The sequence below is a fragment of the Rhinatrema bivittatum genome, chromosome 4 (genome assembly GCF_901001135.1).
Source record: "Rhinatrema bivittatum chromosome 4, aRhiBiv1.1, whole genome shotgun sequence".
Classification (NCBI taxonomy): Eukaryota; Metazoa; Chordata; class Amphibia; order Gymnophiona; family Rhinatrematidae; genus Rhinatrema; species Rhinatrema bivittatum.
Genome location: NC_042618.1, coordinates 45,795,837 through 45,822,190, shown reverse-complemented (window position 1 = coordinate 45,822,190; position 26,354 = coordinate 45,795,837).

Sequence of the window (26,354 nt, the reverse complement as noted above, 5' to 3'; positions counted from 1 at the left end):
CCAATTAAACATATATATTCTTATAATATAAGGTTAAAGAGTGCTTACCTCTCATATAATGATTCTAACATGCTTCCAACATAAATCTACATTGATTCATCCAATCCACCTACATATGTTGTCTCACTCATCCTTCAGCATGGTGTAAATTCCCTATGCACAAAGCATAAATTACCTAGCCTACTACAAAAATCTTTAACCAACTTTACAATGCAGTTTCTCAAAGTTAACCCACTCAACTTCAAATATATAAAAAATGTATATATACCCACAAACTCACGGAAACATCTCCCCATCTTTTTTTCACTTGAAAAACGCTGCGCATGCATAACTCAACCAATCCATTTGATTTAAAAGGCCACTATTAACCCCTCTCCTCTGGTCAATCACCAATCATTGAAGACCATTAACTCAAAACCACTAAATACTAATCATTCTCCTGTTTGGATATTATAGAAAAAGGAATGGTCTAAAAAAGCGAACCGGTAGCTGATCCAAGATAGCTGTCAGCAATGAAACGAGTAGATGGATCGGTGTAAACAGGATTTTATTGAAGCTTGCCCGACTCTGGCCGAGTTTCGATCAAAGAGCTGCCTCAGGGGCTTACTAGCCACATGAATTGGCTCAAAACATCGCAAGGTGAAATCAGGAAGAATCAGCACTGTAGAGCGCTGTTTTGGTGAGCTTTTTCGTCTAGATTTTTCAACTTATTCGGTATACAATACCGATACTTTCAAAGCTCTGTTTTGAAGGTAATTGTTTTACATTTTGTTTCAACAAAACCTCCTGTGCTGATTCTTCCTGATTTCACCTTGCGATGTTTTGAGCCAATTCATGTGGCTAGTAAGCCCTTGAGGCAGCTCTTTGAGCGAAACTCGGCCAGAGTCGGGCAAGCTTCAATAAAATCCTGTTTACACCGATCCATCTACTCGTTTCATTATTATAGAAAAAGAACATATTTTTAAAAAATATTTCAAAATTCACAAAAATGCGCTCCATTCAAAATCATGATTTAATTCTGATGGGTTTGATGTAGACTATGAAAAAATATATCATTGTTCTTTTTATATTAAAAGGCAAGTTATATCACCACCCTGTGGGGTATCGATCCGACAGAGTACACAAAAACATAAGTCCTGCAATATATGTTGCTGCCTTAACCAATACTCTACCAAAAGAGTATGCGCTTGCCTCATATGGATACAGCTCTTATGTTCCAATATGCATGAACAAATTGCCCTCTTAGTCTGACCTATGTATTCCATATTACAAGGACAAGTGATCATATATATTACTTGTGACATAGAGTAATCAAATCTACCTCTTAACACATGAGGATATTTTAAAATTAGTATGATGAAATTCTTTAACTGTTGGTGCATGCTGCCACACTGAACATGTACTGCACGTATATTGTCCCTTGGCTAGGGGCAATTCCTCCCTGTGTGGCATTACTGCTGATGTTAATTGGTTCGCAAAGATTTATTCTTTTTAAGAGCAAAAATAAGGCATTCAGCAAAATTGGGATCCTCCTCCAACAGGGGCCAATATTTTCGAACTGTATTTTTAATGGCTTCTGAAAATTGGGAATATGGTATAGTACATATAAAACAGGACAATGCTTCCCAGTGACCTGTAAACAAAATGTATCCCTGTTTGCATATAGGGTGCGTTTCTATGCTCGCATATTTAGACAATGTTTATAGCCTCTTGCCTCAAACCACTACGATAATGTAAACCACTCTAGGCAGAAACCAATTAATGTCACGGTGTTACTTGGGGGTTTCCTCTTAAAAAAAAAATCAATTCCTTAGGTGGTAACCAGGTAAGTTTACAATCAAGAATAAAAATAGAATTTGAAATAAATGACAATTGTTAAACAATTGTTAAAATTCTGTTTATTTCTAAATTTGCTTTCTCAAGAGAATTAAGCTGGTGTTAAGTATATAGTAACAAATGTAATGATAACTACAAAGAAATTGTGACTTAGGAATAAAGAACCCAGTTCTGTCACAAATAGTGAATTATGAATGAAATAACTGTAGCATTTACTTTCTTTTCTTATAATCACTTTATTTCTTCTAAGAAACATTCAACTTTAATTCCTAGTAGTATTTTGTGAATTATTTTTATCTTTCAAAAAATATGGAATCTCTTATCAAGACAATGCCCCAAAAAAATGAATTATCAGGTGGGTATTTTCCCTAAGTGTGTGTCCTTTTCTTTGTATATGGTATGTGTTTTCTCTAATTTCTTCTGAATAAGAGTCTCTGCTAGCAATTGTGCATTCAGTTTGGCACTTATCTCAGACTACCTCCATGTAGCTGCTTGGGGGTGGAGCTTGTACTCCCTGTTAGCTATCGAAGCCTTGCCTTTACCCAAGAGATGATGAGAAGCTTTACATGATAGAGTTCGATGCTTGATTTTGAGGCTTGATAACGTGGACTGAGATGATTACCACTCTTGAACCCGTAGTCTGTAACAGCTCCTACTATCCCATCTTTACAAACTCAATAAAAGAAACTGACTCCCCTCTCGTGATTATCTTCTGCAGACTAAATAAGTACCTTAATTATACTTTAATACTCACTACAAGAAAATAAATGACAATCAATTTTTCCCTGTCTAATGAGAGAGATTTAAATCTTTTAAAGTAAATGAGAATGTAAATGGAACTTATCACTTGAGAATGGGATGCATGAACTCAGCCTTACCCTTTATAGAAAGGAAATAGCACTCTTCAGAGAAATATTTTCCCAGTATCTTAGGTGAGAATGGAAAGTGTGTATGAGAAAAGAAAGGAACTTCTGTGGATGAGGACTTTACCACATAGCATGCAGACTCAGTGACACAATTTTATGCTTCTTACTTTTACTCGTTTCTCAATTCCCATTATTTTAAGTAGTAATGAGAAAATTATGAGAATTTACATATCATCACTTATTTATTGCATGAGATTATGAAATTCACCATCCAGAAGTACGCGAAAACTTTGCTTGGTTAAACAATCCAGCAGCTCGTTAACTTTATTTAACCTCTGTTATCAGCACTAACACTGTGTTATCAGCACTAACACTGTACTCCAGGTCAAACACTATATAGTGCTTCAGAGAATTCACTCATAAGCAGGGAATTTATTTAACCAACCAATCAGAGCTTATTTTCTCTGTGTATGTTCTTTATTTACAGAACACCTTAATATATTTATCCTTTTCAGATAAGTGGATGTTAATTTTTGAAGGAAAATTTCTCAAAAAGGAATAATCCTTTTTTATATTTGAACAACCCAAGAGGGTTATTTTCTATGGTGATCACCTTTACTAATTTATCAAGAGGTAGAATTTAAAAGGCCCGCACGTGTGTCCATGTGCATGCAGTTTCCAATGTGTGCACATGGACGCAGATATTTTATAACATGCACGCGTCAGCGCACACAAGTTATAAAGTTCAATTCCTGCACGCACATGCATGCCAGATTTTAATGTCCGCGTGGGCATGTGCAGGCGGGTAGCCTCCTCCTCGCGGGTGGGGTGGGGGGGATATTTTTTAATTACGTGTGGCGACGCAATCGGGCTTTTTCCCTACCCCCCTACCTAACCTTTCTCCCTTTTCCCCTCTCCACCCCGACCCCTAAATCTACCTTAGCTAACCCCTTTTTTTTTTGTTTTTTTAACTTACCTGCTCTGAAGAGCAGAAGTAAGTTACGCGTGCCGGCCAGCTGCCGGCACGCACTTCCCCAGGACAGCATCTAATGGTGCTGTCCCGGCCTGCCCCCTACCCCACCCAGACCCTGCCCCCAGCCTGCCCCTTTCTTCTGGCCCAGCGGTTTTGCGCATATCGGGGGTTGTGCACGTGGCCAGGCCCTTTCGAAAATGCGCGCAGCGTGTGCAGGGCCCGGCCACACATGTAACCCCTGTATTTTATGCAAGCAGGGCTTTTAAAATTCAGGCTTAAGATTGAATCAATCAAGTCTCTCTGTCACAGCACTAACTAGCCTGGCAAAAAAAAATCCACGAACCAGCACTTTGGTTATTTTTAAACTGACACCTATCACTTCTTACCATTTTTAGGATTATTTCAACTAATTTGACTCTCACACTCACACACAAGCATTCACTAAGGAATCCCTATAAATCAGAGCGTTTCACAGTAGTTTGGCATAACTATAGCCACCAGAATCTCAGCCTGTCAGTCTGCAGATTGCGCTCTCTTTCTTTCTCTCTCAAGGACAGCAAGCAACAACTGACACGTTTTTGTTTTTTTACAGAGAATATCCTTACTTTGATGACATCATGTGAAAATAGTTCCTCTCCATCTAGTTTATAACTCTAATTACCAAGAACCCTCAGAAAAACCTATTGGCGATTACTTTTAGGAGATTAGGATTTTTAAAAAAAAACCCCAAACATTTACTTAAAAATAAGATAAATCCATAAAATTCACTGTAACGTGACTGATTTATGTATTCTTGCAATAATCTGCTCACTTGCCAACTCATTGTAAACATGCAGTAACCATGACGTTGCTATGATGACATTCCCCTAACTCAGTTTTTTTTTAAATTTCCCTCAAGAGAAACAGAACTTGTTTTAACAGTCTCACTGAAAATTTCAACTTGAATGTGAAGAGATTCAAAAGAAATTGAAGTAAATTCCAGCTCAAAAAGATCTCAAACCACAGAAAACACTCCTCAAGAAATCACCACACCCTCAAAACTTCTTTGAAAACATTTCCTCAAAACTCATTTCCATATGAAGAGAACAATAAGCTTTAATGTCAAACCAAGGTGTTAATTGTCATTTTAATCCCTTCCTCAGATGTACACAGCTATAATCTGGCTTGTTTTAAAGAAATATCTAGTTGTTCTGAGCCTCTGAAACCCCCTCTCCCAAATGAGATAAATGACTCTTTTCTAAGTGAATTTTAAGTTTAAATTCTTATTATAGTCAGGTTACCAGACCTTTTTTTCATGACCACAACCTGCAAATCATAGCGATTTTTAATTTAAATGTTGCGTTTCCCGGTTGCGGCAGGCCTGAGACTGGCTCTACTCACCTCCGACACCCAGGTCCCAGACCTGGCCCTTCCTCTTTGGCCTCAGTAGGCAGTTGCCTACATGCTCCCGGGCTCCTTCGGCAGGTCCGCGGCCTCCTCCAGTTCCAGGCGGGTCTCCCCTCGTGTGCCAAGGGGAGACACCGCCATCATATAGTTCTGTCTGTCAGCTTTCGGTGCGCGCGTGACTTTAAAGGGGCTGCGGCGGGAAACCTTCCTGCTGCCCCAGATGATGACATCTCTGGGCCTTGCTACTTAAGGCAGGTTCTGCCATCCGGTCTTTGCCATGGCAACAGGTCTCCATGCTTCCAGTCGTGTGCTTAGTTGCTGCTTGTTCGTGTTCCTGTTCCTGTTTCTGTACCTGACCTAGTTCCAGTCCTGCGTTCCTGTTCCAGTCCTCGTACTTCACTTCCAGCTTCTTGTTTCCTGATTACCCTTTGGACGGATTCCTTGGCTTGACCCTCACTTGTTCCTGACTACGTTTTGGACAGATTCCCTGGCTTTGACTTTGCTTGTTCCTGACCACGCTTTGGATGGATTCCCTGGCTTTGACCTTGCTTGTTCCTGACCACGCTTTGGATGGATTCCCTGGCTTTGACCCTCGCTTGTTCCTGACCACGCTTTGGACGGATTCTCTGGCTTTGACCCCTGCTTGTTCCTGACCACTCCTTGGAAGAATTCCTTGGCTCTGACCCTTGCTTGGACCTGACCTTGTCTCAAGCTGCCTGCCCTGACTCTAGCTTGAACCTGACTTTGCCTCCAGCTGACTACTTGGACTTGGCCTTTCTTAGGTTTTTGCCTACTTACAAGCCCAGACTTAACGTGTTCCTGACTCCTAGTCTGTTTCAGCCTGTCCAGGCTTCTGGATCCAGGCCCTGTTTTGAACCCAGCTTCATTGGACTCTGTGTCTTCGCTGCTTCCTGGCTCCCTGCCTTGAGCACCTTCCATGGGATCAACCATGTAGAGGCCCGCCTAAGACAGCCGGCCCCTGCTACCCAAGGGCTCAACCTGTGGGGAATGAGGGCTGGTATTGGTGAAGCTCCAGTTGGCCTCTTCTTCCCGTTCTGCTCCACCTCCCAATGGTGGGGACCTGAGGGGGCTTCCCCACGGGTGGCGCCAACTCCACCTCAGGCTAAGGGTCCACCTCTGCAACATTAAAAAGAGATATTTAATGTTATTAAGATCAATTACACCAAAGTTTACCCGGGGCTACCAAAATTTACATGAAGCTTCTTTGACCTTCCTCTATATAAATCACCAAGGTTTTAAATTTTTAAAATTTTTATTTTAGGTTTTATTTAACTTTAAAGTTTGGTCATGTGATCGGGTTGAATCAGGAACTGCTGATGTAAGTGATGATGTCAGCATCCCAACCTGCACCTCTCTACAGCACAGCAGAGCTGCCCTACAGGGATGCCTTCCAGAGCTTCACAGCAGCAATCCTGATAGGGAAACTTTGAACATCAGCATTAATTAAATAATCTGATCACTTAGGGGGTCATTTTCCAAAGGTATCGCACGCGAAAAGGGACTTTTCACATGCGATATCTAAATTGGGGTGGAGTCTGCTCCGGAAGGGGAGGAGTTGGGGCGGACTCCGCGACGACCATGCTGATGGTGAAAGGTAAGAATCCTTATCGCCGCCAGTAGCGCACCCAATAGCACCACCTTTCACGGTGGCGATATTGGGTGCGAAAGCTGGCAGCGATAACACTGTGGAGGTGCGATCGCTGCCGGCTGTTAGGATCTGCTATGCTGATGGGAGGAGCAAGCAGATAGTAGTTAATGATGACTCCTAAAGAAGGAGGAGTTAGCAATCTTGTTAGGATTTGCTAGGGAGTTAGCAATCTTGTTATGAACTGGCTGCTGGATACTCCTGTTGGAGGAGGAGTTCTCAATCTGTAATGAAATGACTCCTGTAGAGGGAGGAGTTAGCAATCTGTACCAGTGGAGTGCTTGGAGAGGGCAGTCAGCTGTAGAGTAAGGTAGATAGGTGAATCCTTGGGCCGATGGCAGATGACAGCGCCCCCAGGAGGATATCCTGAGAGGGACCACTGGCTTGGCTGGGTTATGGAGACAGACACAGATAGTTCTTTTATTAGATAGGTTAGTAGAACCACCAGAGGTGGCAGCAGTAAGCTGATATGCCCGGCAGGGCTGAAGTCCCTCAGGTACTGGAACAGTGATCCCAGGGTGGCTGAGCTGTAGAGAGACTATAGATAGTGAGTAGACAGGGTATGCTGTGTTCATATCCAGAATTAGATAACCAATCTCACATAAGGTCTTAAAGAGGCTCAGTAGTGGAAAGGATTAGGCCCTTGAGGAGCGAGGACCTGGTTCTAGGGAAAGCTCTGATAGAGCGATGGTAACTCACAAATGTCTGTATCTGCTATAGCTTCCAGGCAGTAGAGAATCTTCAGAGTGTTCAGGAACATGGGCCCTTGAGGAGTGACTACCGGTTCCTATCTGCAATCTGAAATAAAGAAACGAGAGCGAGACCCCTGAGGAGTGGGTACCCCTGGTAAGTCCGAGGAGGCAGAGTAGCTTGGAATGAATCCCTTTCCATTCCTTGCTAACTCGATTAGTTAGCGAATACTGAGACCTTTTATATTGGAAGTGGACGACGTCAGTTAAGGGGGACGCCCCTGAGGTTCTCGCCCTTGCTGGTACATTAGTCGGAGCACGTGCGCCCTACGTCATCAGGCAACATGGCGGATCTGCAGTGTTGAGCCAGTCCGGGGATGCCGGAGGGAGATGGCATGGAGATGCCGCGGCTGTAGCCATCCATCAGACCCGGAGGGAGTCACCACGGGTGGGCCTGGGTGGGCAGCTGCCCACCCAATTTAGACCCAGGCCCACCCAACTGGCACCAGAACTGCAAGGCTGTCGCGGGAACCCATCCCCACGACAGTGAAGAGGAGAACCCAGGCCTGGTGCGCCATCACGGAACACATGGGGAAGCAGTGCTGCAGCCGTATGGCCGACCAATCTTCTTGTTTGGGGGGGGGGGGGAGGGGAGCGGAAGCGCTGCGCACAGCTTCCACTTCCTCCCACCAAAGCAGGAAGATCAGTTGGCCTCTCCTGCTCCCACCGGCCTCCTGCTATCTTCGGGCTGTACGGCCGACCAATCTTCCTGTTTGGGGGAGGAGGAGAGTGGAAGTGCTATGCACAGCTTCCACTTCCTCCCCCAGAGCAGGAAGATCTGTTGGCCTCTCCTGCTTCCACCGGCCTCCTGCTATCTTCGGGCTGTACTGCTGACCGATCTTCCTGTTTGGGGGGGGGGGGGGGAAGGAGAGCGGAAGTGCCGCGCACAGCTTCTGCTCTCCCCCCAGCAGGAAGATCGGTTGGCCAAACGGCCCGAAGATAGCAGGAGGCCGGTGGCAGCAGGAGAGGCCAACCGATCTTCCTGCTCTGGGGGGAGGAAGCGGAAACTGTGCTTAGGTTGAATGTGTATGTGTGGATGAGAATGGGAGCCTTGGTGTGTGTGTGGGTGAAAATCGGAGCCTGGGTGTGTATGGGAGTGAGAATGGAGTCTTGAATGTGTGTGGGTGAGAATGGAAGCTTGAATTTGTGGGTGAGATTGGAAGCTTGAATATGTGGGTGAGAATGGAAGCTTGAATATGTGGGAGAGAATGGAAGTTTGAATGTGTGTATATATGGGTGAGAATGGGAGCCTGGGTTTGTGTCTGTGGGTAAGAATGGGTGCTTGAATGTGTGTATGTGTGGGTGAGAATGGGAGCTTGAATATGTGTGGGTGAGAATGGGAGCTTGAATATGTGTGGGTGAGAATGGGAGTCTGGGTTTGTGTGTGGGTGAGAATGGGTGCTTGGATATGCGTCTGTGTGTGCATAAGAATATAAGCCTGGGGAGGGGTGAGAAAGTGAGAGCTTGTATGTATATCTGCAGAGAATGTGAGCTTGGGGCAGGGGGAGAGCATATGAGAGTGAGAGCTTGAGTGTGTGAGGGAGTCTGTGAGAGAAAGCGTGTGTGTGTGTGTGTGTGTGTGTGTGTGTGTAAGGGAAGAAGACAGTAGTAGAAGAAAGACACTGAAAAGGAATTAGGAAATGAGCGACAAGGGAAAAATGGGAAAAAGAGACCAGGAACAACCGATTAAAAAAATACAAAGATCAGACAACAAAGGTAAAAAAAAAATATATATATATTTTGAGATGTTAGCAATTTAAATATGTCATCTTTAGGAATGTGCATTTCTTATATTTTTGAATTTTGCTCTTAAGTATTCCACAGTTCAGACATTTTAGTTTCTCAGGCTTTGTATTTTGGCTTTATCTGCATGTTTCTGTTTCTAATTTATAGTCTCTTATTTCTATATTAGGTAAGGGTCGGTCTCAGGTTTGCCTGTGTGTGACAGAAATGCAGTATTTCTAGCATATAGTTTCTCTGTAGTAGTAGTCCAGCTTGTTCTGTTATTCCAGTAGGTGATGTATTAATGTTCTAGGGCCTGGTGTAGTATTTGCATTGCTGCTTTTTCATAAGGTTGCTGTTATTTGAATCCTAAGAGTCAGTGCTGTGATTGTATAGCAAGGTTCTAGATGCCTCTTTCTTTGCAAGAGTTTGTGTTACTTCACAAAATAGCAGTGGAGGGTTATTTTTTGCTGAGATGACACCAGAATTTGAATTTTTTTTTCATGTTAGCTGTAATGTGAATTGCCCTAGCTCTGCGCTGCACCTGTTCTGATGATTAATTATAGGGATGTGAATCGTTTTTGAACGATTAAAATTATCGTCAGATAATTTTAAAATCGTCCAAAATCGTTAGAGTGCATGATACAATACAAATGCCCCTGATTTATCGTCAGGGGCATTTGTATTGTATCGTTAAATTTTGGGGGAGGGCGGGAAAACCGGCACACCAAAACAACCCCTAAACCCACCCCGATCCTTTAAAACCAATTCCCCACCCTCCCGAACCCTCCCAAAATGTTAAGTTACCTGGTGGTCCAGTGGGGGGGGTCCCGGCGCGATCTCCCGCTCTCGGGCCATCGGTGCCATTTTGGCTGCCACTAATTAAAATGGCGCCGATGGCCCGATTAAAAAAAACCCCACCGACCCTTTAAATCGACCCCCCACCCTCCCAACCCTTTTTTTTAAGGGAGGCCCGTGCCGCTAAAAAAAAACCCCAAAAACACCCGACCCTTTAAATCGACCCCCCCAAAACCTTTTAAAATTACCTGGTGGTCCAGGGGGTCCTCGGGGAGAGATCCAGGGGGGCCTCGGGGAGAGGAGAGATCCAAGGGGGCCTCGGGGAGAGATTTCGCGGCATCAGCTGTTCTAAAAAAAAAAAAAAAAAAATGGCGCCGATGCCCCTTTGCCCTTACCATGTGACAGGGTATCCGTGCCATTGGCCGGCCCCCGTCACATGGTAGGAGCACTGGATGGCTGGCGCCATCTTTAAAGATGGCGCCGGCCATTTTACTCATCAGCCCCTGGCCGGCGCCATCTTTAAAGATGGCGCCGGCCATCCAGTGCTCCTACCATGTGACGGGGGCCGGCCAATGGCACGGATACCCTGTCACATGGTAAGGGCAAAGGGGCATTGGCGCCATTTTTTTTTTTTAGAACAGCTGATGCCGAGAAATCTCTCCCCGATGCCCCCCTGGATCTCTCCTCTCCCCGAGGCCCCCCAAGGCCCCCCTGGACCACCAGGTAATTTTAAAAGGTTTTGGGGGGGTCGGGAGGGGGGGGTCTATTTAACGGGTCGGGCATTTTTTTTTTTTTTAGCGGCGCAGGCCTCCCTAGCGATGTGAATTGGAATCTGAAACGATTCCAATTCACATATCTTAACGATCAGATTCCCCCACCCCCCCAGCCGAATCTGATCGTTAAGATGATCTGGCACACGATTCACATCTCTAATTAATTATATTTTATTGTATTTATGAAGATTTCTGGGTTTCTGCAAAAACGGTTCATGAACGAATGCATTCATTTTTGTTATTTTACATGATTGGATCTGATTGTTTTCTATTCTTGAAATAATTGAAGTAAATTATTTTAAAGTTTCATCCATAATGCATAATGGCTGTTGCAAATTACTTAAGCCATTCTAGGGTGCAGTATATGGTATTATTTATCAATAAGAAAACAACTAGTAGGTCTCAGACCTGCATGCCTACAGCCCACCCATGTTAGCCTTGTGCCCACCCAAAAAATCAATTCTGGCTACGCCACTGGTCGCCACAGAGGTAGAGAGGGCGGAGTGAGGGTGTCAAGCAGCGACGGATGCAACACCTGCTTTTGCAGGCCCACCCTCCGCTTCGCCCCCCCGCCCCCGTTACCGCCGGATTCTCTAAGGTCTGAATCCAGGTCTTAGTTCTCTCTTTCTCTAAAAAACAAAAAACTGTGGCCATGCCTCCAGGCTTCCAGGACAAAAAGGAACTTGAGAAAGATACTATAAACTTCCCAGGATCAATTCACACACCCCTGCTTTCCAGACCCAGAGCACAGGAACTCCTCCCATACAGGTAAACAAAGCTGTTTTTTTTTTATTGTAACAACAAAACTCAAGCTAATTCTTTCAGAACTTGAATCCCTAGTACTACTTAAGGATCCAACTACACCACCAGGTCAGATAAACAATTTATTTTTTTTTGCCCTATTTACAATAATATCACTGACTGAGTTTTAAATTCCTCAACAGAAGAAAACAAACATCTAAGGTGCAAAAATTGTCCAATTAATTATCTTTCAGACCCCTGAGGTGAAAGCTTGTATAATGGAGAAGTGTATTCCTGTCAGTTTCTTTCCTAAAGATAGATGTCAAAAAACTATTATCTTTTTTCAATATCCAAAGATCCAAAAACGCAATCTCAGTTTGATGGTATTGAATATTAAACTGGAGATGCGAACCTACAGTATTAATCCATATCGTAAAAATTTAAAGCTCTGGTAATGTTCCCTTCCAAATAAAAAAATACATCATCAATAAATCTTTGCCACATTCTAATAAGTTGCCAGTATACCGAGGTATATATATGTAACCGTTCAAATGAATCTAAATAAAAACTGGCTACCAATGGAGTCATATAAGACCCCATCGGGATGCCTTTAATTTGAAGAAAAAAGCAATCATCAAATTTGAAATAGCTCTTCTTTAGAACTATAGTGACCAAATGTTCAAGTAGATTATATTTCTCAGGGGCTGACTCTACCTCATGCAAAACTTGATTGATAATAGCAAAAGCTTTATCCTGCGGGACATTTGTATATAATAAAGTGATATCACTAGTTACCAGCCACCACTCAGGAGATAAATCTGAAATCCCTTGTAGATGATTAATAAAGGCTGCTGAATCCCAAATGTATGAGGTGGTATCACAAACTTTTTTTGTAAAATATCATCCACATATTTCGAAACTGGTTCAAATAATGACCCCAAATTTGATACAATAGGCCATCCAGGCAGTTCCCTAAGGGACTTGTGAATCTTAGGAACTAAATAAAGCTGGAATAACTGGAAATCTCTTATACAAGAAATTACATAATTTGACCTGGTTAGGCAAACACAACATAATTTGTATTTTCAATAGAATATTGCAAATTTGAGCTGCTACAGTGTTTAGCTAGAGATAATGTAAATTTGGATCTATTACAGCATTCAGCTGTGGCATTTTTTAGATTTAGTTTTGTAACAGCGTTCAGCTGAGGGATTTTTTAATATACTGATGATGAAATGCTTTGGGGTAGATTTTCAAAGGGTTACGCGCGTAAATCTGAAAACCTGCTCCTGCATGCGCCGAGCCTATTTTGCATAGGCTTGGCGACGCGCGCAAGCCCCGGGACGCGCGTATGTCCCGGGGCTTTGAAAAAAGGGCGGGGCTGGGGCGGGGCACTGGTCCGGGGTCGGGACCGAGTCCTCCGGCACAGCGGCCATGCCGGGGGATGGCGTGCCGGGAGCTGGCCGGCACGCACAAGGCAGGCATAACTCCTGAAATAAAGGTGAGGGGGGGGGGGATTTAGGTAGGGCTGGGGGGTGGGTTAGATAAGGGAAGGGAGGGGAAGGTTGGGGGGGGAGCGGAAGGAAAGTTCCCTCTGAGGCCGCTCTGATTTTGGAGCAGCCTCGGAGGGAATGAGGAAAGCCAAGAAAGAGATCTAGGAATCATAGTGGATAACACATTGAAATCGTTGGTTCAGTGTGCTGCAGCAGTAAAAAAAGCAAACAGAATGTTGGGAATTATTAGAAAGGGAATGGTGAATAAAACGGAAAATGTCATAATGCCTCTGTATCGCTCCATGGTGAGACCGCACCTTGAATACTGTGTACAATTCTGGTTGCCGCATCTCAAAAAAGATATAATTGCGATGGAGAAGGTACAGAGAAGGGCGACCAAAATGATAAGAGGAATGGAACAACTTCCCTACGAGGAAAGACTAAAGAGGTTAGGGCTGTTCAGCTTGGAGAAGAGACGGCTGAGGGGGGATATGATAGAGGTGTTTAAAATCATGAGCGGTCTAGAACGGGTAGATGTGAATCGGTTATTTACTCTTTTGGATAATAGAAAGACTAGGGGGCACTCCATGAAGTTAGCATGGGGCACATTTAAAACTAATCGGAGAAAGTTCTTTTTCACTCAATGCACAATTAAACTCTGGAATTTGTTACCAGAGGATGTGGTTAGTGCAGTTAGTATAGCTGTGTTTAAAAAAGGATTGGATAAGTTCTTGGAGGAGAAGTCCATTACCTGCTATTAAGTTCACTTAGAGAATAGCCACTGCCATTAGCAATGGTTACATGGAATAGACTTAGTTTTTGGGTACTTGCCAGGCTCTTATGGCCTGGATTGGCCACTGTTGGAAACAGGATGCTGGGCTTGATGGACCCTTGGTCTGACCCAGTATGGCATTTTCTTATGTTCTTATGTTCTTATGCCATCGGGGCTCCCCTAGGGCTCGGCGCACACATGGTGCACCCCCTTGCGTGCGCCAACCCCGGATTTTATAACATGTGCGGCGGCTGCGCACGCATGTTATAAAATCTGTCCCTTTGTGTATTTGCTGTTTAAATGTTCTGTATATTTGATGTATTGTATATTGGTGTAATATGTATAATATGAATACAATTTGTTGATAAAGTGATTAGGTTTTTAACTTCATTGATTTAATGGTGTGTACTTAAAGCTAATGATTTAAGTACAGATGGTTTACGAGGCAGATACATTATTGATTGTGTTTAAAAATTCCTTTTTTTGATACCTCACAAGTTATTTTGTTATATTACAAGTTTACTTAAAAAATATATACAAGGGGTCCTTGGATTTATGATAAACTGGAATAGACCAGGGTTAAAAACTGGGTGTGCCCTCAAATTTTTAACAATATGAACAGATCATAAATGCCTGTTTAAGGAAGAGAGCCGGGCAGCATCATGAACCTTTCATTTTTCATTTCTCTTAATTTATTATTCTACACTCGAATTTCCTGTCTATATTTCATGTGATTAGGCGAGGAAGGGCACTTCCGCTGCTGTATTTCAAGCTTCCTTTTTATCTGCCTCGGTCCTCTCAGCTCTTCTGTGACCCAAGGGGCCTTTTTATAAATTCTAATGCTCTGCTTTTTTAAAAGGGCGTTGTCATCATTTTTCCATGTGCCATGCTTTTCTTCTGTAGAATTAAAGGAGGGACTGGTGACTGTGCTAACCTGTCCTATAGACTTGAAACTGTACGATCAGTACTGTATCAATTTAACACAGAAAAAGGTGCAGTTGTTGGTTTGTTAGATTAACCTTTTACTAAAAAGGAAACTAGAAAATGATCTGCCCAGATGACTCTTTCTGTTTTAAGATTTTGAACCATGAAAGAAGGATTATCAGTGCTCTGTAGAAGTAACATATCAAGCCTACGACCTTTCACATGCATGGGGGTTAATAGCCACTGGAGGAAACCAAGGTCAGATATATAATAGCATTTCTGTCTCAGCTATCATCAACATGTAGATTAAAGACTCCTAGGACAAGTGTATTTTTGTGTTTTAGGCATAATTCTGTAAGCAGTCATTAACAACTGCATCATTATTTCTGATACAGAATCATAAGCTGCTCTACTTACGAGATAAATAGGTTTGGTATACTGTCAATTTGAAGTAAAAGAATCTATATTCCTTCAAATAATGGCAGAAGCAATTGAGTAGTATGTAAGAAGGTTCCTCTTCCTTTCTTATTTGATTGCATGTTGGAGAAGAAGATATTTCCTGTCTTGGCACAGTTCTGTTTAGGTAATCATATCATTGGCCTGGATTGAAGTCTCAATGATACACACTCACAGTACATCAAGATTGCAATTTTTTATTTGGTCAAATCTGCATCTATATCTGAGGACTGGAGGGTAGCAAATGTAATGTCAATTTTCAAAAAAGGCTCCAGGGGTGACCCAGTTAACTACAGACTGATAAACCTGATGTCCGTGCCTGGTGAAACTGTAGAAACTATAATTAAGAACCAAACTACTGGTCATATGGATAAACATGCTTTAATGGAAAAGAGCCAGCATGGAATTAGCAAAAGCATGTTGTGCCTTACTAACCTATTAGAATCTTTGCATATATAAAGTACCAATTAGAATATTTATGTAGATAAAGACTACAGACTAATAAGATTGAATTTTTATGTCATGTGATTTCTTGTAAATTAGGCCCAGAAGGCAGAAACAAAACTTAGTGCTGACCTTTAACATACTTTTTAGCATTTCAGCAGTTTGGGCTATTCCTACACGTCTAATCAGTGTAATATGCAAATACAATCAGCATGTAAGATGAGCCTAGAGCTAAGATGGGATGCAGGCTCTGACTTTGGTACATTTCAGCAGAACTAGTCTTCTTCAGATCATTCCTTTAGAAAACTTTGATACAATACATAAGAGTAATGATTTATACTGTGGCTTGCCTTTGCCTTGCATCTCTGCCTCTTCATTGCTCTGAGATATAAATTTTACAAGTGTATTTTTCATAAGGACTTTGCAGAGCACTCTTATAGAGCAGCAAGAAACTGGATCTACTTCTAGGGATTGACCATTGTCAGAGACAAGATGTTGGCTCAATGGAACTTTGGTCAAACCCAGTATGGCACTTCTTATGTTCTTATCTAGCTTTATTCAAATATATCGACCTTCACCTAGTCTAAAAAAAACATGTTTAAAATAAAACATAATATGCACAAGTAAACTTTAGGCAGAACCATACAGGAGGCATAGAATTATTAGTAATTATCATATAGCCAATTATCATAGGATATGAATATGATGTCAAAATTGAACAAAAACATGGCTCCTGAGAAGAGAAAGCAGAAAAGGAGAAAAAGCCAAGAAAAGAGAACAGGAGGACAACACTATCAACATCTGGGAGTCAGGATGAGGAGAACAGCCAGAGACTGGCCATCTATATTGTATCTGCTGTCGTACTGTATGAATAGGATTTAGTGAAAAAAAAGCATGCACTTTTCCTTTTTGGGGTCTGGAATCTATTTTAGTTTTAGAGTTCATGAATATACAGAATAAAGGTGCACTTCTGCACGCAGGAAGGCCAATCCCCACAAGTGGGTTATGCACTTCTACCAGCAGATGGAGATGGAGTAAAAGCTGACATCACGGATATTTAGCCCTGATCCAACATCAGCCTGTCAGTATTCTCCGTCTCAAGCAGATAGACATACATTTCCCTACTGGGGATTGCTTGTAGTAAAAAAAAAAAAAAAAAGAGAGAAAAAAGATAGTTTCTGAAGACAAGCAACTGGATAGCACCGCTTGCCTCCTGAAATGATATCAGTGGTTCCCTCCCTCAGTTGAGCGCCTTGAGTCTGGTAGCCTTATTTCAGGTGAGGACATAAAAAAAAAAAAGTGGTTGCAGGCTGAGAGAGGCTCGGTGGTGAAGGCTTTCACCCTCTCACCCCATAGCCAGAAACCCGTTCCTGTTTTAAGCCAGGGAAGGCTGAGCTCAGGTAAAAAAAAAAAAAAGGGATGAAGACATAGAAAGACTAGGGAGGTTCTCCTTTCCTTATTTCATGCTTATCGGGTCTTCCTTTCTTGGCGTTGATGTTCAGCATCTTCCTGCTTACCTCTCTGGGGAGTTAGTGAGGTGTGGATGCAGCGCAGGCTCGACGGGTTGAGCAGTCTTTTGGCTAGGCTCCACTTCCAGGCTTAATATCTCGGGCCGCGTATTAGGCCGCAGTGGCTCCTTCGTGCATGTTTGTGTGCAATGGTGTAGTGATGTCGGCATGTGTATGTGCCCCTAAGATCACGGTCTCTATTTGTGCGTGTACTTCTTTGCCTGGTGCTGTGCATGTGTTTTGTCAAGTAGCTGAGTGCGTATTGCGTGTGCATGGCTGAGCATGTATTGTGTGCGTATTGTGCGTGTAGCTAAGTACGTACCTGACCGCATAGCTGAGCGCGTAGTCCTCGGGTATATTCTGCGTGCTTGTTATGCAAGTAGCTGAGTGTGTACCTAAGTACATATTTTATTGAGGCGTGAAAATAGCCAGGACAGCATGGCTCTGGCGTGAAAGAAGTCTAAGCGCTTAGCGATTTGTTGTGCTTGCCATATAAGGGCAATATAGCCAGACTTTTCTGCGAGCCTGTGTCAGCACTGCCTGGATGCTCAAGGTAATTTGCCTCCTACTGATTTTGCAGATGCTGGCCCATCCCCTTGGTCAGTGGGGAGTGGGACTGGAGGTGACACAGCAAGGGCGTCCCCTTCTTTGGTTGATATAATGGCAAAGATGACTTTAGAAGATGTTTGCTCAGAGAATATCAGGTTTGGGCCTATGGAGCCTGGTTTGGACCCATTCTTCTTTTCCTGGGTGCAATTTTTCCAGTGGCTGCAGACTTTTCTGAAGGGGCGCCATTCAGAGTCGGTAATGCCTCCCAAATCAGGGACAAGGGGTCCCCGCTTGTCCGCTACCACATGCAAATGCCATGGTTCAGCAGTCCCTGATGATGTTCGGGAGGATGCAGATCAAGATGACACTAACAATGATTTGCATTTCTCTCCTCTTGAGGAAAAGGAAATTTCCCCAGATTTAGAGCCACATAGAACTCTGCTCCGTTTCTTTCATAGAAATGAGTTGCCAGGTCTGTTATCTCAGATTCTGAAGACGCTTGGAGTGGCTGGGAGTGACTCTACGGGTGCATAGATGTTGCGTTCGTGCCTATTCTCGCCCTCGCTCCACCCTCTCTACCTTATGGCAATTCCCTTCGGGTCTGACGGACAGATGCTGCCATGGCTTCTTCTCGCCATTTTCTTCCTGGAATCCCCGGGCTGGCCTGGCGCCATGGATCCGCCATGTTCCTGATGACGTAAGGGCGCGCGTGTGCTCGCGCTCCAGACTTTGTATCGGCAAGGGCGCAAACCATGGGAGCGTCACCCGTAGTGACGTCATCCACTTCCAACATAAAATGTCTTCGATTGCTACTTCAAATCGAGTTAGCAAGGACAAGGGTAGGAATTCCTCCCTCGCAACTCTGCCTCTACAAACTCACCTAGGGGTACCCGCTCCTAGGGGGCCCCGCTCTCTCTCTTCTTGATTTCAGATTGCTGAACGGGATCCGGTACGCACTCCTCGAGGGCCTACGTTCCTAATACCTTTCTCAGACTCTCTTCTTCCTCAGAAGATATCGCATACCTATATCTTATGGATTACTATTACAGATTAACAGATAGGAACTGGTACTCGCTCCATGAGGGCCTATGTTCCTAAATCTCTTCTAGCCTCTCTTCTATTCCAGAAGCCATCCCATACACAGTTATTGTGAGTTCTATTCAGACTGCCTATTAGGAACCAGTACTCGCCTGAGGCTCCTGTTCCTGAATACTGAAGACTCTCTGTTGCATAAGAAGACATTATAGATATCTACAATTGTGAGTGTATTATCTACCACTGGTTATGTCCAGCATACCCTGTCTACTCACTACCTATCTCCTTACAGCTCATCAACTCAGAGATCGTAGTTCCAGTATCAGAGGGACTTCAGCCCTGCCGGGCACATCAGCTCACTACTGCCACCTCTGGTGGTTTTACTTCCAGTCTAATAAAGAACTATCTGTGTTTGTCTCAATACTCCAGCCTAGATGGTGGTCCCTCTCAGGATCTCCATTTGAGGGCGCTGTCATCTGCCATCGGCCCAGGGATTCACTATTTCTACTAAGTGTTACTCTTTACACTAATAGAGCGGTATTATCATCTGCCACTCTGTGGGAGCCAACCCACATCAGACTATTACTCCTCTCTTTGAGGAAGCTGATCTATATCAGATAGCTAACTCCCCGTGGGGATCATACAGGTTGCTGGCTCATCTTTCTACAGGAACAAAGCATAACAGTTTGCTACTCCTCCTCTCTGGGGGAGCAGAGCACTAACAGATTGCTAAACTCCTCCCCTTGGGAGGAGCTGATCGCTACCAGACCACTCACTCCGCCCTCCTGTCGGGGTGAGCGCTAGCAATAGAAGAAAGACCCCATATTGGTCATTCTCCACAAAGCGTCATGTTTCTTTCTCTTCCTGTATATGATTCAAGAGTTGATTAACCTTGAATGGAGTGCACCAGAGGCAAGCTTTAAAAAGGGGGGGGGGGGAGCGTCTTGGTTGGGTTTTTTTCTCTTGGATTCGAAGGCAAGCGAGCAGTTGCATTTCCCAATGGTGGATGCCCTGGTGTGTTCTGTTACTAAGCAAACAACCATTCTGTTGGAAGGAGGGGCAGTGCTAAATGACGCTCAGGATAGGATTGGTGATGAATTTGCAAATTGTTTCTTGTTGTTCCCTGTGGCTCGAGTTAGTCTGTATCTCTCTCAGGAGTCTGAGGGAACGGTTTCGGGAGGCAGAGCAGTAATGGAACCAGGAACCACCTTCATAGTTGATACGGGCTGTGACCTTGTTTACACTGCCGCCAGAAGAGTTGCTTCCATGTAAGCAGCTACATGTCAGCATTGGCTATGAAATTGGTCAGCAGACACGTTTTCTAAGTCCAGTCTCATGAAGTTGCCCTTTAAGGGTTCTCTTTTATTTGGTAATAAATTGGAGAAGATGGCAAATAGATGGGGGGAAGCCCAGGTCCCTTGTTTGCCAGAGGATAAGAAGCTGGCTTCTTGTCCTTTTTGGACAGATGGCTGCTATCGAGACTACAGGCGATTTCGTCCTTACAGTGGGGCTTCCTCTCAGAGACCTCATCTCTTTAGTAGGTCTCAGTCTTTTCGCCCCAGAAGACATCTGAAGCATGCCGGCTCCAGAAGTGGAGCCTCTCGATCTTCTCAGTGAAGGTTTGTGGCCTCACCTGCTGGTGCAAGAGATAGGTGGGTGCCTTTCTCACTTTTATCAGAGGTGGATCCAGATCACATCAGACCAATAGGTCTTGTAAGTGATTAGGGATGGATATGTTTATTTATTTATTTTATTTATTTAAAATTTTTATATACCGGCATTCATGTTACAAACACATCATGCCGGTTTACATATAACAGGGGTGTACATGAACAATTGAGTAACCTATTGGTGTGGAAGGAAGCAGTTACAAATAACAAGGTAATAGAACTGGGAGAAGAGAAGAAATGGAGCGTATAACATTAGATGAAGGTATTTACATTAGCAGAAACATATTTACATGAGTAAGTGGTAGATCTGGCTGAATAGAATTAATCGGTGTCCGGGAATGCTTTTTTAAACAGCCAGGTCTTAAGTCTCTTCCTGAAGGTTGGGAGGCTGGGCTCCTGTCTAAGGTCCGGAGGGATGGAGTTCCACAGAAGGGGGCCAGCTGTTGAGAAGGCCCGATCTCTCAAGGTAATGTGTCTGGTGGTTTTGGCTGGGGGCACTTGAAGAGATCCACTGAGTGCGTTTCTTGTTGGTCTGGAGGAGTTGTAAATTTGCAAAGGGACTTGTAAGTCTAGAGGGGTGTGTTGATGGATAGTTTTGTATATTATGGAAAGAGATTTGTAGAGTATTTGTAGAGTATGTTCTAGAATTCCTTCGCGTTCCTCCGGATGCCTTTATTATTTCTCCATGCAACTCACCTCAGAAGAGGGTGGTAGTGTTGACTACCTTAAGGAGGTTATTGGACTTGAAGGCTGTAATTTCTGTTCCCAAATCACAAGAAAATATGGGTGGCTATACCATCTATTTTGTTGTTCCCAAGAAGGAGGGGTCTTGAAGACGCCAAATTGGTTAGTGCTCATGACAGATGCAAGCCTTCTGAGTTGGAGGGCTCACTGTCAGGAGTTACTGGTGCAAGGTTGCTGGACTTCTGAGGAACAGCAGTGAAGCATCAATCGACTGGAAGCATGGACAGTACAGTTGGCATGCTTGCGATTCGCCGAGTGTCTGGAGGCTCGGCAGTCAGGGTAATGTCGGACAATGCAACTATGGTGGCCTACATCAATCACCAGGCGGAACTAGAAGACAACAGGAGATAGATGTGCTCATGGTATGGACAGAGCCACATCTTCTAGACATATCCACCTCCCACATTGCTGGAAAGGACAATGTAAGGGCTGACTTTCTCAGCAGGATGAGCTTGGACCTAAGAGAGTTGGAGTTAGTGGACAAAGCTTTTCAACTCATAGTGGAGCATTGGGGATGCCTGTATCTAGACTTGCTGGTGACTTATGGCACGCAAAAGTTCCGCAGGTCTTTAGTCGCAGAATGTATCTGAAGGTGCTGGGCATCGATGCTTTCATTCATGTGTGGCTGCGCAGCAGGATGTTGTATGCCTTCCCACCCTGGCCTCCTGATAGGCAGGATTGTTCGGAAGATTGAAAGTCAGAACAACACCGTACTTTTGGTGGTTTCAGATTGGCCCTGGAGGCTGTGGTATACCGATCTGCAGAGTTTGCTGGTGGTCAGTCCCCTCAGACTGCTGCTTCAGAAGCATCTGTTGCTGCAGAGACCCATTCTATATGAAGATTTTGTTATGGGGAGTGCTGGGAGAGTGGTTCCCCTTAGAGGGAGTGTGCCCTTGGGCCCCTGGCATGATCCCGCCCCAAGGGTAGGTGTAGCGTGGGTGGCGAGAGACAGCCCGACCCCAGCCGGACCTGCATGCCTCTGGAACCAACTGTGGAGTGTTGGTGATGAACAGTCCTCCGACAGTTCCCGGCCCTTTCGGACCTGCCGCTGGGATGGCAAGAGGCAGCAGGCTGGACTCAGGGCATGGGCAGACGAAGGTTCAGAAACAGATGACGAAGACTCAGGAACCATAGACTGTAGACGTAGACTCCGGAAGATAGAAGGTTCAGACAATAGCATGGTCCCTCAGGGTACCCTACACAGCCAGTACCACTGGTCTGGTCATGGACCACTCTGTCCTACATCCGCGGGAGCGGAACCAGTGCAGAACAACACAAACAAAGGTTCAGGAACTGAAGACAAGGACGCAGGAACTGTAGACTCTAGACGTAGACTCAGAAGCTTGGGAGGTTCAGATGTTGGCACTGTCCCTCAGGGCACCCTACACAGCCAGTACCACTGGTCTGGTCACGGACCACCCTGTCCCACATCCGCGGGAGCGGAACCAGCGCAGGAAAGGAAAAATGCTGCACACAGCAGTCCAGGGTAATGTACTGCACACCGGCAGTCTGAAGCAGGAGGCTGCACACCAGCAGTCTGAAGTAGGTTACTGCACACCAGCAGTCTGAAGCAGGTTACTGCACACCGGCAGTCTGAAGCAGGGTTGGAACATCAGGATCAGGAACAAACATCAAGGAACATCAGGACATGCAAGACACTGGACACCAAGCTGAAACAAACAACAAGGGCCTGACGGAGCGCTGGAAGAGGAGACATCCAGAGACATGTAACTCCATTGCAAGGCGAAGCATGAGTGCTGGAGCAAAGCTTTTATAGCCCAGGAGCAGGCAACTCCCTGGGAGGAGTCCAGATGGGCCATCCCTCGCTAGCTCTATAAGAGTAGAGAGGAGCCGCGGGCCCGCCCCTTAGGAGAAGGGCGTGGCCCACCCCAGAGCATCCAGGCTGCAGTGGAGCAGGCCTCGAGTAGGCCCCAAACAACACCGAAGGCCTCCCAGTCCGTGGAGCAGGATCTGGACACTTGCTCAGGCGAGGCCCTGGCTTCGGAGCAGCCTCCAGAAAAAGGTGAGATGCCTCCTGTGGCGCAGCTTCAGGAGGAATCGTAACAGATTTGGGTCGATTTTGTCTTATGGTTTGGCCCTTGAGAGGGCTTGGTTGTTGAAGCGTAGTTACTCTATAGCAGTGATTTCTACTTTGCTTCAGACCAGGAAGTTTTCTACATCTCTAGCTTATGTTAGAGTTTGGAGAGTTTTTGAGGCCTGGTGTATAGAGTGAGGTTCTCAGCCTCTCAAAGTGTAATTTACATTAATTTTGGAATTTTTGCAGGAAGGAAAGCATAAAGGTTTGGCCCTTAAAACCTTGAAGGTTCAAGTGGCAGCTCTCACTTGCTATAGGGGGTGAGTTAACGATGGGCCTTTGTCTTCCCATCCGGATGTGTCCTGGTTCTTGCAGGGAGTTAAACTTTATCTTTATCTTTATTATGAATCACCTATATAAGTAATCTAGACAATCTAAACAATCACAAAAATTACAAATAAAACAATATAAAAAGCAAAAGACTTCTAATCATAAAAATTCACAGGAGTACCATGAAAGTCCATAATTAGGAAAATGAATTATGTTAGCAAATATTCGAAATCCCAAAAAGGCTAATAGTAAGCCTGTTTAAATAGCCAAGTTTTCAACAAAATTTTTAAAGCTTTCACTCAATCATCCAGGCATAATGCCTCTGGAAAGGAATTCCAGAGAATAGGTGCTGCAACAGAGAAGGCACAGTCTCTAGTATTGTGCAGTCTGGTGAGGTGCGAAGATGGTACATTCAACAGTCCTCTTTGTGATGATTGCAATTGATGTGTCAGACAGTACATATCCAACAAGGCATTGAACCATGGTGTGACAGAGTTAGAGATCGATTTAAATACAATGACTGCTGTTTTGTACTGGATGCATTCGGCAATTGGAAGCCTATGAAGATCTATTAACACAGGTGTAAAATGATCTTTTCTTTTACAACCTGAAATCAAATGAACAGCTGCGTTTAACAAAAGTTGAAGTGGTTTTAATGTCACAGCAGGTAAGCCAATGAAAATGGCTTTACAGTAGTCAACTAATAGTAGGATTGAGGCTGTACGATAGTCTGAAAATCTGACTTGTCTAAAAGATGTTTAAGGCTACATAAAACCCGCACCTTATAGAAGCCAGATTTTAACACTTTCCTTACATGAGGACAGAAAGAGCATCCCACACCTTATAGAAGCCAGATTTTAACACTTTCCTTACATGAGGACAGAAAGAGCATCTTCATCCTCCCTTACAACTGCCGGTACCTCTGTGGGACCTTAATCTGGTCCTGAATTTCCTGGTGGATCCGACTTTTCAGCCACTAGGTGGCCTCTCCTTGCAGCTGCTTACCTTGAAGACAGTTTTTCTAGTCACAATTTGTTCTGCACATTGGGTTTCCGAACTGCAGGCTCTTTCTTTCCATGAGCCTTTTTTGCATGGGACTCCGGGAGTGGTACAGCTTCGGTCTGTGCTTTCTTTTTTACCGAAGGTGGTTTCAGACTGTCATTTGAATCAGTCTATTTCCCTGTCCACATTGGACAGGGTCAGAGATGAGAATGAGTATTGTCTTTTGTGTACCTTGGATATCAAGAGGCTTCTGATGCAGTATTTGGAAATGACTAAATCTGTCTGGAAGTCTGATCGACTGTTTGTTATTCGTGGTGGAGGTAAACAGAGTGAGCCGGCGACTTGGGCAACTATAGCCTGTTGGGTTAAGAAAATCATCATGGATGCCTATTTGGATGCCGAGATTCCTTTGCCGAAGTCGATTAGACTGCTTTCCATGAGGGCTCAGGCTGTATCGTGGGTGGAGATTTGATTATTGTCTCCTGTCAAGATTTGCCGAGTTGTAATGTGGTCATCTTTACACACCTTTTCCAAGCATTACCACTTGATTGTTCAGACTCAAGAGATACCACGTTTGCACAGGCGCTATTAACTGAACTGTGGGCAGTCTTCCACCCTGTTCGGGTGTAGCTTTGGTACATCCTTCTTGTGGGGATTGGCCGTTGAGTGCAGAGGAAGGAGAAATTACTACTTACCTGATAATTTCCTTTCCTCTAATGAAGACAGGCCAATCCCAACCCGCCCTCAGCTGCCAATTTTTGCCTTTGGCTCGCCCTTTAGGTGCCGATGATGCAGTGTTGTTTCTGCTATTCGTTGGTGGACTGGTAAGTGACTTATCCAGCCCCTCAGTTTAGAGAATGTTCATTGTTTTATCTGAGCTCAGTGTTCCCTATTGCTTGGAAGCAAGAGTGGTTGATTGTTAATAATCATTTTCAAGTATAATCAGTTTATTTATTTATTTATTTAATTTATTTATTAACTTTTATTTACCGACATTCGTGAAGCACATCATGCCGGTTTACAATGAACTCAGGCGGGAAATACAATAAAACAATATAACATTAATAGCAATAACTATAATACAATGAACCAAAGGAGCAATAAAATAAGGGAGGATAGGGGAAGGAGAGGTGGGGGAGGATAGGCAGGGGAGGCGGGACAAGGGGAGGGAGGGAGGGTAGGGGGTAAGGAGGGGTGTGGGGGGGGATGAGGAGGGGAAGGGGAAAAAGGCAGACAGATAGATAAAGTAAAAAAACAAAATAAAATAGAATAGAGGGAACTATGTACAGTTGAAAATATGTACATGTACCATTAACTTAGGTAGCACTAATGAAGTGTTGAAACCGGCCGTATTAGCTGGGCGACGGTAAGTTTGAGTTTGTCCACAGTTTGGCTTTTTCTGAGAATACTGGTGACCTGATGTCGGGGCAGGGCTATATATTCGTGACGTCAGCTTTTACTTTGTCTCCATCTGCTGATAGAGGTGCATAACCCACTTGTGGGGATTGGTCTGCCTTCATTAGAGGAAAGGAAATTATAAGGTAAGTAGTAATTTCTCCACATTTGCTGTTGACCTTTTAGGTGTACATTTATTAAGCCGTGATATGGCAATAACACACATTAAACAGTGTTTAATGTACATTAAATGCTGTTTATCGCAAGTTAGCACAATATTGTAGCAATAGCAGAAAATGTTTGATATTGTGCAATATTTTAAAAGATTTCCTCCTCCTATATATATTAACTGCTTTGCATATATGCATAAATTAATTAATGCATTCAAAGCAGCTAATTACTAATCAATAATATGCAAATACAATAACATGGCTGATGTAAAAGAAAAAAAATGCATTATTGCATCGCATTTGGAGGGGGTGTAATT